We start from the raw sequence: 20,956 nt of genomic DNA on the forward strand, positions 1-20,956 counted from the left end.
AGGCGGGTCCATTAATCATTGCAATTACTTTATTAATGGCCTTAATAGGCCGTTGACAGGTCGGCGGGTGCGCAGCCGAGTCAGCTGCGTGCCCACCGACCTGAAAATCTAAATGACGCAGGGAGACATCGGGACGCATGCCCAACATCACCCTGCATCATTTTATGCTTCGGTGAGCGGGCCCCGCCCCCACACACCGACTGGAAAAAGCTGCCCATGATGCCAGAATATTAGTGCCAATTTGGTTCAACTTTTTCCCTGTAGACCCATTCCTTGCTCCAATCCAACTCTTACTGCATCAATGAGCTGATAAAATAGCCAAGCGTAAAGTTGAATAAGTAATTGAGAATGAGCATGCAAGTGGCTCAGAACTAGGAGCTCTGACTCTCTGGGGAGCCTGTGGTTCTTCTTTCCAGAACCCATTGCCGTCCTGTGACAGATTTGAACATCTTAACAGCTCTGTAAGTGCTGTCTGACTGCTATAGAATTGTCTTAATTGATTTAAATGATAAGCTCATATGTTGTACAGAGGATGGAATACACTGGACAATGGATATTTGTAAGGATGGAAAGAGTAAATGATCATAATAGCAAGATGCAGGACTTCAGGAACTAGCAAGAAACCTGGATAGTGGTCGAATAGCAAATTACAGATTTCAGAGTTCTTCTTATACTTTACCAGGAGCAGCCTTGAGTTGCTGGTGGGGCTTGCTTTAATAAATGGCCCGGATTTTCCGGGCTTGTAATGACAGCAAAGCTGTCAGCATTTGTCATCATGACTCTGTGAAATTGCCAGCAACTCCTGGTATCCACACATGTGCAGTTAAACACAGAGATCCAGAAGTTGCTGTCAGTGATTTCTTGTTTCTCCACAGGGCATGTTGTTAAAGTCCTTACAGATGGTAATCCTAGAAATTACTTGATTTGATGTGAACTTCCACTTATTACGCTGCTGGACTGCTGTAAAAATCCTTCAAAAAAATTATGCCTTGTTGAATGAGATATAGCTAGATTTTTAAAAGTGGAATAAATCATAATTACTGCTGAACGACCACTATAGCCATGCAGGACTAATTTTACACTTGTGGAATGTCAAATTTCCTCAAGATGATAAAAAATTCCATGGATTTTTAAAATAATAAAAATGTTCAGCCACAGGCAGTACATCACGCAGGAGAGAGCCTATTATCCTGTCAGTACCCAAAATTCCTTCATTTTGTGGTCGCCCTCTTTGCCACTTGTATTTGACCCACCGCACTTGTGATTTGGCTGCAATGGAAGATGTGACCTTGGCCATCAAACATTGCATTATGATGGGTTCCAAAGGTATGTTAATGGAGGGGACAAACAGTCATCGGCATTGGCTGTCCCTCTATTCAAGGGTGATGTCTACTCAGGTTCTTGAGTACCTTCCATGAGTCTTTATGTGGCTGAACAGGCCAATTCTTAATCCATAGATCTTTGAGCGCATGGGGATGTCCCATGGATGTGCTTCCTTTTCTTCCCTCCTCTGTTGCTTCTCTGCCTCATCATTAAGATGTGGTGAATCAAAGCATGAGGCAACTTGATGGACAAATTGTTGCCATTTTGAATGATTGGTAGCAAAATCCTCCCAGTCATTAATATCAATACTGCTGTGCTTTAAGGAGAGCTTCAGAGTGTCTTTGAAAAGTTTTATTTGTCCTCCCCTGGAATACTGACCATTTTAGAGTTGAGAAAACACGACCTCCTGGAGAGAGAGACGCTTTTTAGCATCCAAACACATTGTTCAGTCCATCAAAGTTGATTTTTCACGAGTTTTGCTGAAATGTTTTGGAGCTGTCTTCAAGAAGGACAGTAGTGTTTGTTCAATGGTCCTCCCACTGAATCTGGAGGATGTGGCAGAAGCATCACTGATGTTTTCTAGCACTCTTACGTGTCGCTGATACACGGTCCAGGTCTCACTGCAGTATGGGGGTGTGGTGATGATAACTGCTCTTTGCACTAGGGCTTTTATTGACTTGCAAAGGTTTTAGTTGTCAAATACTCACTGCTGTAGTTTGTAGAAGGCTGAGCTGGTGCAGCTGAACCGGTGTTGGATCTCGTCTTCAGTTGTGGCCTTTTGAGAGAGATGGATGCCAAGATATGGGTAGTGCTCAACGTATTCCAGAGTCTCTCCTTCAACATATATGGGAGGTGGGAAATTTTGCTGACCAGGTATGAGCTGATACGTGGGTTTTGTTTTGGCAACATTCAAGGACCTAGGGGAGAATTTCCCGCTCGTCGGGCGGGCGTGTGTCTGACCTGACCGAGCATAAAATGACACGTGATGACATCGGGCGAGTGTCCCGATGTCATCGCGCACTTGCGCGATACTTCAGTTGGCAGGCACGAGCAGGAGTCGGCAGCACACCCGCCGACAATTAAAAGGCCTATTAAAGCCATTAAAAGGGTCATTGAATTAATTTTTTCACTGCCCGTCCAACCTTGTGGTTGGTGGGCAGGAGAAAAGGCCAAGTGTCCTTTGCACTTTTTAGGAAACCTCATCCACGATAAGGCTGTGTGATAGCACCCATGCTATTTACAATCTACCTGGCAGTGGTTATTCACCTCATCAACGATTAACTACCCTCTGGTGTTAAGATCAAATACGCCTAAATGGAAAAATCTTTAACCTCAGTTGCCTCCATGTCAAAGCTAAACTGTCCACCTACTCCAAGGGCGGGATGAGGTTTCCAACAGGAAAAAAAAATAAAAATTTTAAATGTAATTACATAGAAACATACATAAAAACATAGAAAATAGGAGCAGGAGTAGGCCATTCGGCCCTTCGAGCCTGCTCTGCCATTTATTATGATCATGGCTGATCATCCAACTCAATAGCCTGCTCCCGCTTTCTCCCCATATCCTTTGATCCCTTTCACCCCAAGAGCTATTTCTAACTCCTTCTTGAAAACATACAATGTTTTGGCCTCAACTACTTTCTGTGGTAGCGAATTCCACAGGCTCACCACTCTCTGGATGAAGAAATATCTCCTCATCTCAGTCCTAAATGGTCTACCCCGTATCCTCAGACTGTGACCCCTGGTTCTGGACTCCCCCACCATCGAGAACATCCTTCCTGCATCTACCCTGTCTAGTCCTGTTAGAATTTTATAGGTTTCTATGAGATCCTCCCTCATTCTTCTGAACTCCAGCAAATATAATCCTAAATGACTCAATCTCTCCTCATATGTCAGTCCCGCCATCCCAGGAATCAGTCGGGTAAACCTTCGCTGCACTCCCTCTATAGAAAGAACATCCTTCCTCAGATAAGGAGACCAAAGCTGCACATAATATTCCAGGTGTGGTCTCACCAAGGCCCTGTATAATTGCAGCAAGACATTCCTGCTCCTGTACTCTAATCCTCTTGCTATGAAGGCCAAAATACCATTTTCCTTCTTTACCACCTGCTGCACCTTCATGCTTACCTTAAGCGACTGGTGTACAAGGACACCCAGATCTCGTTGTACATTCCCCTCTCTCAATTTACAGCCATTCAGATAATAATCTGCCTCCCTGTTTTTGCTACCAAAATGGATAACCTCACATTTATCCACATTATACTGCATCTGCCATGCATTTGCCCACTCACTCAGCTTGTCCAAATCACAATGAAGCATCTCTGCATCCTCCTCACAACTCACCCTCCCACCCAGCTTTGTGTCATCTGCAGATTTGGAGATATTACATTTAGTTCCCTCATCTAAATCAGTAACATATATTATGAATAACTGGGCTCCCAGCACCGATCTCGGCGTTACCCCATTAGTCACTGCCTGCCATTTGGAAAAATTAATAACATGTCCCTGCTCAGAGTCGCATGAGGGGACATGTTTTCTCACATTTTAGAAATCTTTATTTTTAATGTTTTAAACTGTTCATTTCCCTGAGGCAGCTCTGTACCTCAGGGAGATTTTCAAGAGCACAGTCGCACACATGCACAAAGTTTGTGCTCGCTCTCCTACCCCCCCAGCCACGCAGACAGCGCTGAGCACTGCCGCTCATGTTTCACGCTGGGCGGGCCTTAATTGGCCTGCCAGTGTGAAATCACAGTCCGACCCCGATCGTGGGCGGAGGTCAGCTCCCCGACCGCCACCCCCAACCCCGGCCGATGAGGGAAAAATCCACCCTCTAGAGATCTTGTATGCAAAATTGAAAAAATCAAGAAAGGCTTGCAAATCTGCTGCAGAGTGGACAATGATTCTGCAGTCGTCTGCAAACTGCAGGTCATGTATGCCTTTGGTGGACATGGAGGTGACTGAGGTTAAAGATTTTTCCATTTAGCTGTATTTGATATTAACACCAGAGGGTAGTTAATCTTTGATGAGGTGAATAACCACTGCCAGGTAGATTGTAAATAACATGGGGGCTATCACACAGCCTTGTCGTGATCCAGCTGATCTCGATTGTGAAGGCATCTGTTTCAGATTTCTCCCTCGAGACAATTGCAGTCATATCATCATGAAGCAATTGCAGGTTTGTGATTAAGTTTCTTGGACATGCAAATGTTTGGAGCATAATCCACCGAGCCTCACAATTTAATGGGCCACACACTTTGGTCAGGTTGATGACTGCAATGAAGAGTTCCTGGTATCGCTCTCAGCATTTTTTTTTAGATTTGTCTCATAACAAAGACCATGTCAGAGACTCATCTGAAAGGTCCAAAGCCACATTGTCTCTGGATTATTTCCTCAGCCACAGGATGTAGGCAATTCAGGAGAATGTACGTCAGGATTTTCCTTGCTATAGGCAAGAGGGAAAAACTGGATAGTTTCCACAGGATGATTTATTTCTCTTCTTGAAGATAATTACAATTGCCACATTCCTGAAGTTGGTGGGAGTTCTTTTTCCTCTCAAATCTGTAGGATGAGCACATGGAGTCTTGATGTGAGCAAAAGCCCATCAGCTTTGAAGATCTCAGCTGGAATACTATTTGGCTGCAGGCTTTGTTGTTTTTCATTTGTTTGATTGCTTGTTGCAGCTTTCCCGTCGATGGTGGTTCACCCATAGATTCTACTAGGATAACCTAAAGAGTATGAGCTGTCACTGTGGGTTCACAGTTGAGGAGTTTTTGAAAATGTTCTTTCCAGTGTTGATGTATATCACTGACTAACTTCAGAAGAGAAACACTTATCCTGTAAGTGAAGGAGTTTATGTCAATTTGGTCTGTTGATGGCACTAGTGGCTTCATAAAATCTTCCCATATCATAGTGGTCAGCAAAATGTTGGATCTCTCAGGCTTTCTCTTCCCACCACATGCCCTTAATCTTCCAGATTTATCTTTGGGTGTCAGCCTTGTGCTGTTGGAATGCTGCCTTCTTGCCTTGTGACCTTGAGTTATTCTGTCAGGCAATAAAGGCTGATCATTTTTGTTCTAGGCGATCACATTTTTCAGCCTCGTTTTCATCATCCTGGTGACGATGATGTCCAAACCCAATGGTCTGGACACAGGGGTCTGATACAGCTGACTTTATTTGACTCCACTGTTCTGGAATTGACTTGGATGTGTGAAGATTTTCTAGATTGATTGTGAACTGCAGTTAGAATTCCTCTCTTTAGTTGGGCTGCTTTCGGGCTGAGTCATTGATCTTTCACTTGGATTTTTGGGCCTTGTGATGCCTTAGCGTTAGGTGAATGTTCATCACTGGCTGAACAAGTCAATGATCTGTCGAGCAGGGATCAGTCCCCTGCATGGGTTGAGTGATACAGGCATCGCTTAGATTTTGTCCCAAACAATGACATAATCCAGGACATGCCAAAGCTTTGAGTTGGATGCCTCCATGTGGTTTTGTATTTGTCCTTCTGGCAGAAGAGGATGTCTGTTATAATAAGGCCATGTTGAGCATTGGCTTTCCCCACCCTGTTTTTCACAATGGTTCCACTCCAGGCACAAGAGTCACAACAACCCTTAGCATCAAAGTCCCCCAGAAGGATGATCTTTTCTTCCTTTGGGATGGTGGCGAGGACTTCTTCAGGGTCAGAAAAAACCTTTTCCTTAACACCTTCATCAGAGTCAGGGGTCTGATAATGATGGTGGTATATGAAGGTGGCATGTTGGTCATCATGAGTTGAAGCATCATAGGTCTTCTATTTATTCAACTGCGGAGTTCTGGCAGTGTATCCAAGATCCTATTCCAATGGCAAAACCAACTCTGTGACACAAGGGTTGCTGTCAGCCTTCCCTTTTCAGTAGAAGGTGTATCCCCTGCTCATTCCTTCAGCTGTCCGTCTCCAGGAAGGCAGGTCTCACTGAGGCCGGCGATGTCAATTTGGAGTCGTGATACTATTGCTGCTCTTCTTTCCCGACAGTCACTCTTGAGGTTATCCATGAGTGTTCTAGCATTCCATGTTGCAGAATTTAGAGTTTTCTTCCTTTGACCACCAAGGTGCTTGCACCGAGTGTGGATCCTGAGCCAGGGGAAAGTGGGAAGCCTATTTTCAGGACACCTTTCCTAGTCCTCTCCATGTTTGGGGTGAGCAGAGGGTATCCTGAAGGCGGCTGCTGAGTCACAGATGCTGCTACCCAAAGACACCTCTGTCCTAACACAGATGTCCAATGACCTTCATGCATCTGATGCCTGTGTGTAGATTCTTGACTAGGGACTCCCAGGTTCACATCCCTGTCCCTCTTGCCAACCCCCCATCACCACAGGGCTTAGCTAATGGATCCTCATAGAAATCTGTGCATGACTTTGTTTAATATGGGGACCTTGGGGGCACCATCATTGTCCACACAATCTTGATGGGATTGGTGGTCAGATTTTGATGACGTATTGAGCCACGATGACCAGGACCACCTTCCTTTGCCTGTACTGCCTTTGAGGATCTTTCGGACCACACTTTGTCTGGTACCTCCCTCCAACTTTGCCACCATGGCTGCCCCTGCCCGGAACAAGGAGCTCCTGACAGCATCGCTCAAAGGATCGTTGGAGTGTACAAGCCTCTCTACCACGCCAAGGTGGAGATCCACGGATGTGACCAAGCATTCCATGTTAGATGAATGTGAATGGATAGACTCCAGCTTCTGCACATGTTCTGCTGCTGGGCTCCTCCCAAGTTTCACAACATTGAGTGCAGGTTTTCTAGCAGCATTGCAAGCATTGGATTATGTACACCCATCATCCCGCTTCTGCACTTGGCCCATCAAAGTTCTCATCTGAGTCTGCTGCAGCAGAGCTAGTGTGCAATCTTGCCCTCTGACAAGCTAGCATCTGCACTGTCCTTCCCCGCCTCCTGATTGCTGTGCAATTTGGTCTGATACCCCATCACATGCAGATCCCTCCTCTATCCTTGCTTCTAAAATAGGTGTAGTGTCAGTATCTGAGCTGGTGGCTATAAGTTTAAGATCGAGAGACCATGGCACATAAACTTCACTGTTTTTGCTTTTCGACCACTGACTGTGAAGTGCCTAGCTCGTGAGTATCTGAAATACAAAAGGGACAAAGCTTGGGATGTGGTGAGGAGAAAAGTAAGGAATGTATGCTTATACTCTCTGCAGCTTCTGAGTCAGAAGAGATTGTGGGATGCAGAACAAGTGAGATGTGAGGAGAATTGATAATGCTGATATTCTCATCATCAGACTTTAGCCCCAGGAGTGTCCCTGGCTCCAGTGATGCTCCTTCTCAGGATAGTCAAAACTAATCCCTTCAATGGGGTGGGGGAGGTAAATGGCGTAGTGGTATTGTGACTGGACTAGTAATCCAGAGACCCAGGGTAATGCTCTGGGGATCTAGGTTCAAATCCTGCCATGGTAGATGGTGGAATTTGAATCCAATAAAAATCTGGAATAAAGAGTCTAATAATGACCAGGGAACTATTGTCTATTATTGTAAAAACACATCTGGTTCATTAATACCCTTTAGGGAAGCAAATCTGTCATCCTTACATGGTCTGGCCTAGATGTGACTCCAGACCCACAGCAATGTGTCTCTTAAATGCCTCTGAAATGGCCCAGCAAGACACTCAGTTGTAACAAACTGCTACAAAGTCACAAAAAAATAATGAAACCGGACAGACCACCCGACGTCAACCTAAGGCACCTTACAGATAATGTCCCCATCCGTGGTGAGAGTGATTTCCCTTGACATCAAGGTAGCATTTCACCAAGTGTGGCATCAAGGAGCCTTAGCAAAACTGGAGTCAATGGGAATCAGGGGGGAAAACTCTCCAGTGGTTGGAGTCATACCTAGCACAAAGGAAGAAGTTGTGGTTGTTGCAGGTTAGTCATCTCAGCTCCAGGACATCACTGCAGGAGATACTCAGGGTAGTGTCCTCAGCCCAAACATCTTCAGCTGCTTCATCAATGACCTTCCTTCCATCATAAGGTCAGAAGTGGGGATGTTTGCTGATGATTGCACAATGTTCAGCACCATTCGCGACTCCTCAGATACTGAAGCAGTCCATGTCCAAATGCAGCTAAGACCTGGACAATATCCAGGCTTGGGCTGACAAGTGGCAGGTAACATTCGTGCCACATAAGTGTCAGACTATCTCCAACAAGAAAGAATCCAACCATTATCCCTTGATGTTCAATGGCATTACCCTGACTGAATCCCCCACTATCAGCATCTTGGGGGTCACCATTGATCAGAAACTGAACTGGACTAGCCATATAAATACTGTGGCCACAAGAGCAGGTCAGAGGCTAGGAATCGTGCAACGAGTAACTCACCTCCTGACCTCCCAAAGCTTGTCCACCATCTACAAAGCACAAGTCAGGTGTGTGATGAAATACTCTCCACTTGTCTAGATGAGTGCAGCTCCCAGCACTCAAGAAGCTTGACACCATCCAGGACAAAGCAGCTTGCTTGATTGGCACCACAACCACAAACATTCATTCCCTCCACCACCGATGCATCGTAGCAGCAGTGTGTACCATCTACAAGGTGCACAGCAGGAATTCACCAAGGCTCCTTCCACAGCACCTTCCAAACTCACTACCACTACCATCTAGAAGGACAAGGGCAGCAGATAGATGGGAACACCACCACCTGGAAGTTCTCCTCCAAGTCACTCACCATCCTGACTTGGAAATATATCGCCACTCCTTCAGTGTCGCGGGGTCAAAATCCTGGAACTCCCTTCCTAACAGCACTGTGGGTGTACCTACACCACATGGACTCCAGCGGTTCAAGGAGGCATCTCACCACCACCTTCTCAAGGGAAACTAGGGATGGGCAATCAATGCTGGATGAAGCTAGCGGTGCAGTTGGTAGAATGTATTATTTGAAGTGATCTCACTGACCTTCACAAGCTTGTGTGAGATCGATAAATTCTTCCTACATTGCATCCATGTTCTAAGAGCAACATTCCTGCCATTAACCTCCATCCAGTACTACTTGATCCCAATGTCTCAGGAACATCTAAAGGCCTCCTGCCCTGCTTCTCCTACTGACACAGGACATCTCTCCTTCTTTCCTGTCCTCCACCTGTCTTGTTTGTAGTTTCTTTTTTAACGATGCACACAGGCCATCGGCATTGTAGCTGAGCTAAACTTATTGATAACACATTTTCCTAACATGAACAAATATCTGCAGTGTCTGAATTCTATCAAGATCAGCTCCAACTTGTGATATTTGACCTTTAACCCCAGGTCAGGAGACCCCGTTTATAGTACAGAGTACTGTATATTATCTAATACCGGAGTCCACAACCACAATCAACTATTATCATGACATTTCCCTTTTTTAAAAAGCTTTGATACAATTCAAGTACACAAAACGTCTTACCTATTCTTCATCACTCTGTTTTGATCAGTCTGTTTTGCCTTTGTGTCTCTGTGGTTTTTCCACAATTCTTCCACTGGATATTCTGAATAGTGACAGAAATGATCTTGATGGACATGGGGCCTTCTCCAACTCTGTGTCACTATCACCCCTTGGAAAGTTTTCAGGACCCTCAGGCATTGTCTGATTATATGTTGCCTCACTGGTGCATTCTGGTTTTTCATCGTCAGCTACTGTTTCTGGTTTAGAGAAGGTTTGTGTTTCATTTGTTTTCCGTAAGAATTTCTGGTTTCTCCTGTACTGTTGTGCATTTGGAGTCTGCACTATGTAAGACCTTGGTTCTCCTGTGATTCCTGTGACAATAGCAGGATTCCAGATCCCTTCATGCTGAATCCTCACCGTCTCTCCCATGTTCCGGTCAGGCAGAGGTTGGGAGCTTCGATCAGAGTACTGTTTCTACTTCTGCTGTCTCAGTTTGAGCAGGTCCTGCATGTTGTAACTCACTGGCTATGGAAATAACAGTTGTGGCACAGTCGGAAGCTTAGTTCTTAGTCTTCTCCCCATCAGGAGTTGTGCTGGTGATGATCCAATGCCCTCTACTTCTTGAAATCCAGCAGGGCCAGGTAGGAGTCTTTTCTATCTGCCTTTGCCTTCTTCAACAGGTGTTTTAAGGCCTGCATGGTACGTTCCACCATTCCGTTGGATTGTGGATATTTGGGATTGACGTAATGTGGCAAAACTCCCAGTCCTGCGCAAATTTGCAAAACTCAGTGCTTGAGAATTATAGACTGTTATCTGAGATGAGCACTTCAGGTATGCCGTGTTGATCAAAAATTGATTTTAAATGATTTATTACAGTGATGCTCTTACTCCACTCCAATTTTCTGCCAGGGCCTCTCTGGAACACTGTGTGATTGAAGTGGTTCTTTTGGTTGCGACTTACTGTACTTTTGGCACGCTGCACACGCATTCACCATTTCCCCGATTTGTGCTTCCACACAAATTACAGTTACAGCCACAGGTAAGTTCTTTGTCAGCACGTGAACCTGTGCTTCCGTTTCTTTATCCTTTTCCTCCATGATGGGTAGGTATGCACATGACAGAGTCTCTGCCATGTACATTTCCTTGCCCAGTTTGCATTTAACTCTGACCCAGTACTTCTGCAGACGCATTAGTAATCTTTGGATTCTTGGTGGTGCACAGTTTAGGGCCTTTTTAAGTGTAGCTTCCAAAGACTTATGATCAGAAACAAAAACAAAAAATGCTGGAAAAACTCAGCAGGTCTAAGGGTATCTGTAGAGAGAAAGACAGAATTAACGTTTCGAGTCCGTTTGACTCTTCTTCAGAGCTAAAGAGAAGTGAAAATGTGGTGAAATATATACTGTTTAAACGGGGCGGAACAGGTGAAGCTGGATAGAAGGCCAGTGATGAGAGGAGGCAAAGGGGGGGATTGCAAAAAATATCATAAACAAAAGGTCAAAGGGGTGTTAATGGTAATGGTACTGGCTAAAGGAGGTGCTAATGGAGCAGAAAACAGAATGTGATAATGGCCAGACCAGGGTAAGCACTCTGGAAAAAACAACACGAGCAAGTGAAGATGGCCCTAGTCGAGGTGGGGTAGGGGGAGGGGATGATGGTGGGAAAAAAGATTGAAAATAGGCTAAAAGCTGGGGGTAAATAAATGAATAAAAATGGAAATAAATTTTAAAAATAATAATAATAAAAATAAGTGGAAAATAAAAGGAAAATTTAAAAATAGAAATGAATATTGAAGAAAGGGGATCAAAAAGGGGTGAGGATGGAGGAGACAGTTCATGATCTGAAGTTGTTGAACTCAATGTTAAGTCCAGAAGGCCGTAAAGTGCCTGGTCGGAAGATGCGGTGCTGTTCCTCCAGTTTGCGTTGAGCTTCACTGGAACATTGCAGCAGGCCAAGGACGGACATGGGCATGAGAGCGGGATGGAGTGTTGAAATGGCAAGCGACAGGAATGTCTGGGTCATATCTGAGGACAGACCGACAGTCTGCGTTTGGTCTCTCCAATGTAGAGGAAACCTCATTGGGAGCAACGAATGCAGGAGACCAAATTGAGGGAAGTGCAAGTGAAGCGCTGCTTCACTTGAAAGGACTGTTTGGGCCTTGGACGATGAGGAGGGGGGAAATAAAGGGGCAGGTGTTGCTCCTTCTGTGATTGCATGGGAAGGTGCCGTGGGAGTGGGTTGAGGTGTTGGGGGTGATGGAGGAATGGACCAGGGTGTCCTGGAGGGAATGGTCCCTATGGTGTGCTGACAGGAGGGGATGTGAAGGGAAGATGTGTTTGGTGATGGCATCATGCTGGAGTTGGCGGAAATGGCGGAGAATGATCCTTTGAGTGCAGAGGCTGGCAGGGTGAAAAGTGAGGACAAGGGGGACACTATCATGGTTCGGTAAGGGAGAGGAAGGTGTGAGGGCGGATGCGCAGGAGATGGGCCGGACACGGTTGAGGGCCTTGTCAACCAGCGTGGGTGGAAAACCTCGGTTATGGAAGAAGGAAGACATGTCAGAGGAACTGTTTTTGAAAGTGGCGTCATCAGAACAGATGCGACGGAGGCGAAGGAACTGAGAGAATGGGATGGAGTCCTTACAGGAAGCGGGGTGTGAGGAGCTGTAGTCGAGGTGGCTGTGGAAGTTGGTGGGCTTGTAATGAATATTGGTGGACAGTCTATCACCAGAAATTGAGACTGAGAGGTCAAGGAAGGGAAGGAAAGTGTCAGAGATGGACCATGTGAAAGTGATGGAGTGGTGGAAATTGGAAGCAAAATTGATAATTTTTTCCAGGTCCAGATGAGAGCATGAAGCAGCACCGAAACAGTCATTGATGTGCCAAAAAAAGAGTTGTGGGAGGGGGCCTGAGTAGGACTGGAACAAGGAATGTTCCACATACCCCATAAAGAGACAGGCATAACTGGGGCCCATGCGGGTACCCATAGCCACGCCTTTTATTTGGAGGAAATGAGACTAGTTTAAGTAGAAATTGTTCAGTGCGAAGAGGTTCAGCCAGATGGAGGAGAGTGGTGGTGGATGGGGATTTTTCGGGTCTCTGTTCAAGGAAGAAGCGGAGAGCCATCAGACCATCCTGGTGGGGGATGGAAGTGTAGAGGGATTGGATGTCCATGGTGAAGAGGAGGTGGTTAGGGCCAGTGAACTGGAAATTGTTGATATGATGTAGGACATCAGAGGAATCACAGATGTAGGTGGGAAGAGACTGGACAAGGGGAGAGAGAGTGGAGTCAAGATAGGAAGAAATGAGTTCTGTGGGGCAGGAACAGGCTGACATGATTGGTCTACCGGGACAGTCCTGTTTGTGGATTTTGGGGAGGAGGTAGAAGTGGGCTGTCTGAGGTTGGGAGACTATGAAGTTGGAAGCTGTGGAGAGAAGATCTCCAGAGGAGATGAGGTCAGTGACAGTCCTGGAAACAATGGCTTGATGTTCAGTGGTGGGGTCATGGTCCAGAGAGTGGTAGGAGGAAGTGTTTGAGAGTTGGCGCTCAGCCTCTGCGAGGTGGAGGTCAGTACGCCAGACAACAACAGCACCACCCTTGTCAGCAGGTTTGGTAACAAAGTCAGTGTTGGACCTGAGAGAATCGAGAGTGGCAAGTTCAGAAGGAGACAGGTTAGAATGGGTGAGAAGAGCAGAGAAATTGAGGTGGCCGATGTCACGCCGACAGTTCTCAATGAAAAGATCAAGGGCAGGTAAGAGGCCAGAGGGAGGGGTCCAGGTGGAGGGAGAATACTGGAGGAGGCGAGTGAAAGGATCTGTTGAACGAGGAGAAGACTCCTGCCCAAAGAAGTGAGCATGGAGATGAAGGCGGCGGAAGAAGAGTTCAGCATCGTGCCGAGTCCGGAATTCATTGAGGTGTGGGCATAAGGGTATGAAACTGAGTTCTTTGCTGAGCACTGAACATTCAGCACCAGAGAGGGGAAAGTCAGGGGGTATGGTGAATATATGGCAAGGGCTGGGAATAGAAGATGGGATGGGGTCAGAAGGAAGGAAGGGGTGGAGGGTCCTGGATGGGCGTTGGTATCAATGAGTTGTTCAAGCTTGCGTTACTTAGCACCCGAAAGAAAGAGACAAGTTTCTTGTTAAGGCATCGCATGAGATTAAAAATAAAATGAAACTGGGGGTAAGGACAGCTTTGAGATAGGGTGAGTCGGTGCTGCTGGAGGGAAAGGTTGAGTGTGTTCATATGGTGGCACATGGCACTGAGTGTGGATCTCAGGATGTAGTGAGAACAGCAGTCCGAGGAGTGTTGTATGTCCTGGAGATACCTATAATCCTGGATGGATTCGAAACATGAGGGATGGAACTTCAGTTGGAATCCACGTGGGGTAAGTCAGAGATGGAGACAGTCACTGAGGAAGGAAATATGGCTGTGAAAGCAGGTTTTAGTAAACACCTAGTCAAACACCAGGAGGGAAAGCAATGAAGGTGAACAGGGCAAAAGAGGCAAGCAGAAATCCTGTTGGAGAGAAGAGCAGTACTCCTTCAAGGTAGGCATTCCTGGAAGAGAGGTGCAGGGAATTAAACACTAAAATAAAGGTAAAATAATGCGGATGCTGGAAATCTGAAACAAAAACAAAAAATGCTGGAAAAACTCTGCAGGCCTAACAGCATTGATGGAGCGAAAGACAGAGCTAACATTTCGAGTCTGTATGACACCTTCAGAGCTAAAGAGAAGTAAAAATGTGGCGAAGTATATACTGTTTAAGGGGGGTGGAACAGGTGAAGCTGGATAGAAGGCCAGCGATAGGTGGAGGCAAAGGGGAGATTGCAAAAGATATCAGAAACAAAAGGTCAAAGGGGTGTTAACGGTGGTGATATTGGCTAAAGGAGGTGCTAATGGTGACATTAAAAGTAGAAAGCTGAATGTGATAATGGCTGGACCAGGGTTAGCACTCTGGAAAGAATATGAGCAAGTGACAGATGACCCTAGTGGGGGTGGGGTAGGGGGAGGGAATGGTGGTGGGAAAAGAGATCGAAAATAGGCTAAAAGTTGGGGATAAAACAATTAATAAAAATGGAAATAAATTGAAAAATAATAATAATAATGAAAATAAGCGCAAAAAAATCAAAATTAAAAAATAGAAATGAGTATTGAAAAAAGGGGATCAAAAAGGGGGTGAGGATGGAGGAGAGAGTTCATGGTCTGAAGTTGTTGAACTCAATGTTAAGTCCGGAAGGCTGTAAAGTGCCTAATTGGAAGATGAGGTGCTGTTCCTCCAGTTTGCGTTGAGCTTCACTGGAACATTGCAGCAGGCCAAGGACGGACATATGGGCATGAGAGCAGGGTGGTGTGTTGAAATGGCAAGTGACAGGAAGGTCTGGGTCATGCTTGTGGACAGACCAAAGGTGTTCTGCAAAGCGGTCACCCATTCTGTGTTTGGTCTCTCCAATGTGGAGGATACCGCATTGGGGGCAGTGAATGCAGTAGAACAAATTGAGGGAAGTGCAAAGAAGAGCAGGGCCTATTTCTGGTTGGGGTTGAGATCACCTCATACAAAATATAGGCATTGCATAGAATTATCATGGCCAGATTGATTGCCTGGATCATTTTGATTGCCTAGTGAGGTTAGAGAGGCAAGTTCCAGATTTTTATCCCGTAAATTGGCCTGAATTTTATCTGTTTTTTAACACCACTCCAAGAAAATCACATGGTCTCTGCGTGGAGTGAGGAGTATCTGTATAGTGACGCAGTTATGTGGAACAGGTTGGATTGAGCAGAGGGTATTTTTCTGCTCCAACAAATATCAGTTAGTCCACCCAGACCCTATTTGACTGGCAATTCAGCTAATCTTCCAAATCTTTTCCTTACCTCCAACCTAGTATTTACAATGCATCAGTATCCTCATTGCTGGCTCTTGCACCATTGCCTCATATTTTCCTTTTGCAGCAATTACCTTAGCCAATTTTCCCTTATGCAGCTTAGAATCATTCATTGGTTTTATTTATTCTACTCATTAGGATCAATTAATAAATCTTCTCTACACTGCATTGCAAATACACTAACATAACCATTACACTCCTGTACCAACTACACTATGTTGCTTAATGTATGGAATTTGGGGAAGGGAAACCAACAATAGGAGTTTAAAATATATAGAAGGGAGGACTCTGGGGTATTCAGTGAAAACTACCTTTATACCCATCAGCATGATGTGCAGCAGTGGTGGAAAGGCAAATAGATGTATGGCTCAAAGGATAGAGCACAAGCCCCAGGAAGTGATAATTAAAAACAGAAATTGTTGGAAATATAATACACAGCATCTGTCGAGAGAGAAACAGAGTTAATATTTTCAGTCAGTCGCTTTTTATCAGAGGTAGGATTCATGTCCTTTCACTTTAATAATATGTATATAGTTTATCTCACTATTTAGGATGTTCTTTTGCAATTTAGCAGTATGCCGTACTAATAGAAAAGTAAAGAGGCATTAAGGATAGAACATTGTGCTCTCTGCTGCAATGAAACAATATTGTATGCTGCACAGCAAAATAACAATCCAGGAAGGCAGGAACTGCTAGCAAATGGCTCCATGTAATGCTGCTGGTAGGGGTCAGGGCAATCAGGGTATCCTATTGGTTGAATCTGGCTCCTGGACCGGTTTTATTGACCCTAATAAGAACAGAAAATGCTAGAAGTACTTTGCAGCTCATGCAGTATTTGCAAAGAGAGAAAAGCAGAGTTAATGGGTAGAATTTTGGATTCCTATTGGACCCAGGACTGCAGATGGGAAGGCTCAAAAATGTACACAGGAGAGCGGTGTGCCGGACTGCCAGAATGTTGCCACCTCCAGGTCATTTTAGTTGCAAGCAAAGCATGGTGATGCTGGGGGTGGGGGTTGGGTGATGGTGAGGGGCGGTGATGGTAACCTGCCCTCAACATCGAGTAGCCTGGGCCAATTAAATAGCCTGTTAAGGCCGCTCAGCAGAGGCCAACTGAAATTTTCAATTTGGCACATGGGCCGTCCCCAATGAGGCTGAAACATGGCCAGAGAATGGCAATGGCCCCCCAGCTGCAGGCCAGGATGGGGTAACAGTGCTCCGTGCCACTAGGTAGGCCTCCACAGCTGCCATGTTTCTCTGGCCACAGCTGCCACCGCTGGCTGTCCAGTGGAGGAGTTGCCCCTCCACAATGGTGGCCTGGCAGCTGTGGGCATTTTTATTTGAAAATGTTTTACCTTTATTTCTGGAGGCACCTCCATCTATTATTGGTGCTACTAATAACGGCAAGACAAGGTTCGCAATCACAGTACCTAAAATCAGTTGACAAACACAAATATTATAACATTACTCAAGAGATTTTCAAAAATATCTAACACATTGGAATTCAGTACTGAATCGTTTGAGGTGGGAGTTGCTACAGGCATTTTCTACTTGAAATTATGCATTGCAACTTTTTCTTAGCCAATTGAAAGTGTTTATGACATTATATAATGGCCATAGTATTGCAAGTGCAGTGGCAGTTTATGATTTGTCATACAAGCTGTTGAGCTTGGGAATCATATCAAAACACCGGGCTTTTAATGCTAGAGTATGATTTATGAATCTATTAATTCCCAATCAAAATGAATTACATGTAGATTTGTTGGACTATTAAAATTTCTGGAAGCATTGCTTCCTTTTAAAACTCAGTTTTGGCTGCATTCAGCCCTGTTGTCAAAGAATGATTTATTTTCCTTGCCATTTTCCTTCCTTCCCTTCCTCAAGATATTGACTCCTTACTGGGGTATGGCATTATTCATGTGTGAGCCATGTAAGTGAGTGCCAATTCCATACTCAACAATGAGAACGTCACAACTGAGGCCAATCCTGTAGGTACAAGTTGAAGTCTGCCTTAGGTATTTTATTGGGTTGTCCCCTGTTGGATATTTTGACACGTAGTCTAAACACTTTGCATTGATAGGAGCTGGACACAGTGGGGGAAAATCTCAATAGACCCCGTAAATGGATACGGGGATTGCGAAGTGTGTTTAACTCATGGCTCTTTCTTCTGACGCGGTGCATATTGCCATGATTGGAGCAAGCAGCTAGCGCTAAACAAGGTTCAAGTTTGTGTGATACTCGCACCACAAAGCTAGTCTGCATTACTTAAAGCCAGCCTGCACCTCCTAAAGGAGAGATGCATTCTGACTATAGCAGGTGCTGGAAGTGGCTGGGGAAAAGGGCCTGAGCAGGAAGAATAATGGTGCCACCCAGGACAGCAAGTATGCTACAAGGCATTCCAATGCAGCACTGGAGTCCTTGGTACTAGAGGTAGACAGCGTGACCACGAGGCTCTCTAGCTAGACATGACAAAGATCACCATCGAAGACCTCGATGCAGGCCAGGGAGATGTTCAATGACCTCACACATGTGGCCAAGGCTAGTAAATGCATCTTCAAATGCAATATCCTGAACCACTTGTCAACTACGCATACATTAATCAATTCACCACCGCTCCTTAATTCACCTATCAACAATCTCTATTAACCATGACTCATAACTTGAACTCACAGGGCTGGTTTTCATGACCAATCAGTTTACCAGCAGCGATTCAGAACCAGCAGTGCCACTGGGAGCAGTGGCTACAGCTGGTTCTGCAACTGGTCCTGGAGCAGTGTACATGGAAGAGGCCATGGAACACGACTGAGTGGGCTGGGCTTGTCAGGGCTGGTTAGGCAGGTCCTGGAGAAGCAGGGGTGGTGAGGGGGTTGTTTGGGTCATTGTGGAGGGCAGGGCTTCTCTTTTAGTGGGGTTAACCATTGCCACTGGAGTGGGGTGGGGGGGTGGGGGGGCACCAGGGGGTGGGGGGGGGGGGCACTCTGTGGGTCACAGGGTCCCCAATCAGGAGGGGTTGTCGCACATTTTGCTTCTGAGGCCCCATACTCCAGGTTATAAAAATTCCATAGACTCCCTAAAATACTACACAAGTAATTTTATTTGTAAGTATTTTTGTCTTACTTAATGTGAAACTCTTGTTAGTGCTGGGCATGAGATCGAGGTTCAGCTGAGGGTGCAGTGATGTGTTGCAGTTGCGAATCTTCTTGTGCCTAGGTGCTCAGTTGCTATCTGTTGGTTGAATCGAATATTCATGGCGTTCAAGCATGGGTCTACAAATTCATTAGCAGGAGAGAGAGAGGCGTAGGTAGATTGTGCAAGGCTTGCATTCTACACATTCTCTGGCTATTTTGGTGGGCGTCTTGAAACATTTTCATGGATCCCTGTGGGCGATGGACACCCAGCTGAGAACCCCTGCTCTGAGCAGGCACCTTGTGCTTTCCTTCCCGCCTCCCATCACCACAGCCCTAGCCTTGTGCCTTTCTCTTTTCAGTCCAAGAACTGTCACCTGGTCAGGCAGTGGTAGAAGTGTAGCATGGAAAAGGAAGACAAGACTGATGATGATCAAAACACCATCACTCGATCTCACACTTGCAGCCACCAGCTCAGATGCTGGCACTGTATGGACTTTAGTGTCTAACTTAGAGGTGGGATTCTGTATATGGTGAGACACCGGGCAAAAGTGGTCTGCAGCCATTTCGGGGGAGAGGGTAGCACAGGTTTACTGAAGAGTGAAGTTGCATACGACTTCTGCTGCAGAAGACTCAGATGAGGACTTAGATGAGGCTGCCTACAGAAAAAATCTGCAATGGACAAACAATGAAATGTTTGGTTCATTGGTAGGTCTATCAGGAAGGTTGTGGTCACTACCAAAGAGCCTGAAGAAGTCCAGCAATAACCTTGCATAAGGCTTTGTGCAGAGCTTGGAGCTCATGCTTTCCAGTATTTAAATGCTGGCCACAACTCCCATTCCACACTTATCAACCCAACCATGATAGAGTCAGATGACCAATGTTTCAGCTTCCATTGTAGCACAGTCTGGAGATACCCAACGTCTGGGTGCTGCAGTGGATGGTCAAACTGAAGTCATGCAAGCACAGCTTGTTGCTAGCTGCCATCATAGCTGTGGATACAAAGTGGCTTGCAACACCTCACAGCAGTCTAGCAACCTGTCCTCCAACAGATCACTAGGACTGTTGATGCACTGGCGCAGGGGGAGTGAAAGTGGCTCCATGGAGAGCTCTCCTCGCTCAGGATGACAGCATTCATCCTCCCACAGCTGCCCTCCATGAGTCCTTACTGTTACCTGTCAGCCAGCCAATCCAGATTGCTGCCACCCATGCTGAGGTGATGTAGTCCAAAGCTTGATCTTCTGGGCCCAGAACTGCTTGAGGTTGCCTGCAAGGCCCTCTGTAGTTTCTCCTACTGAAAGTCAGTGGCCTTTCACCAGCCATGCTGCAGCCATGAGGGGTAGCTCTGTATAGGGGCATTAGGACAGGCAAAGACATATGGAATACAGGCACTGAAGGAAAGCCCAAAGGGGATTAACAGTCTTGTGTATGGAATACGGGATGGTTTGCATTATAAAGTTTGTTTGGAATGTTTGTTTTGTGGCGGCTTTTATTTTTGTATTGTGGCCAAGTGGACACTCTGACAGTCAATACAAAGGGAAAGTAAGATGTGAGACTGTTGGTGAATGGGGAATTGGATCTGTGTTTACTGGTATCACAGTATGAGTTCATCAGACAGCCTGGTCAGAAAGGAGCTACTTTGGTTGCCACCTTCTCCTTCTCTTCTTTCCTGTCCTCCTCCTTCTCTTCGCCCACCACCTCTTCCTCCTGCTCCACCTCTTCCTTCACCTCGTACTCCTCCCCAGCTGATCACTGTACACCTGATGGCAAGGGCTGTGGTCACATGACGGTAACGTTGTGCACCTTGTAGCTAACCATGATGAATCTCGAGACCTTGAAATGCACTCTGATGAGTACTGAGGGCTCCTCCAGAGTGGTCCAGGCAGCATGTGTACAGGTACCCCAGTTGTTTGTATGGTCACATCCTGTATGGCAGCATACCTTTGTTTATTTGCATATTACTCATGTGTGTTTGGGTTGTGAACTGGAAACATGAACCAGGTGGTCAGTGAATAGCTCTTGTCACACAGTAACCTCCCTCTGGGTAGTCAAGGTAGCTCAAGTACAGATGGCACAGCAGATAACTGTGGAATGAAGACATCTTGGCCACTGTCAGGATACGGGACATTGACCTGTATGATGCACTGAGTATATTCATACACCAGCTATTGAGGGTTGTTGAGGGAGAGCAATCCCTTCAGATTGCGGTAAATCTCCAAATTGACAT

The sequence above is a fragment of the Cetorhinus maximus genome, chromosome 4, assembly GCF_964194155.1.
Source record: "Cetorhinus maximus chromosome 4, sCetMax3.hap1.1, whole genome shotgun sequence".
NCBI classification, from domain to species: domain Eukaryota; kingdom Metazoa; phylum Chordata; class Chondrichthyes; order Lamniformes; family Cetorhinidae; genus Cetorhinus; species Cetorhinus maximus.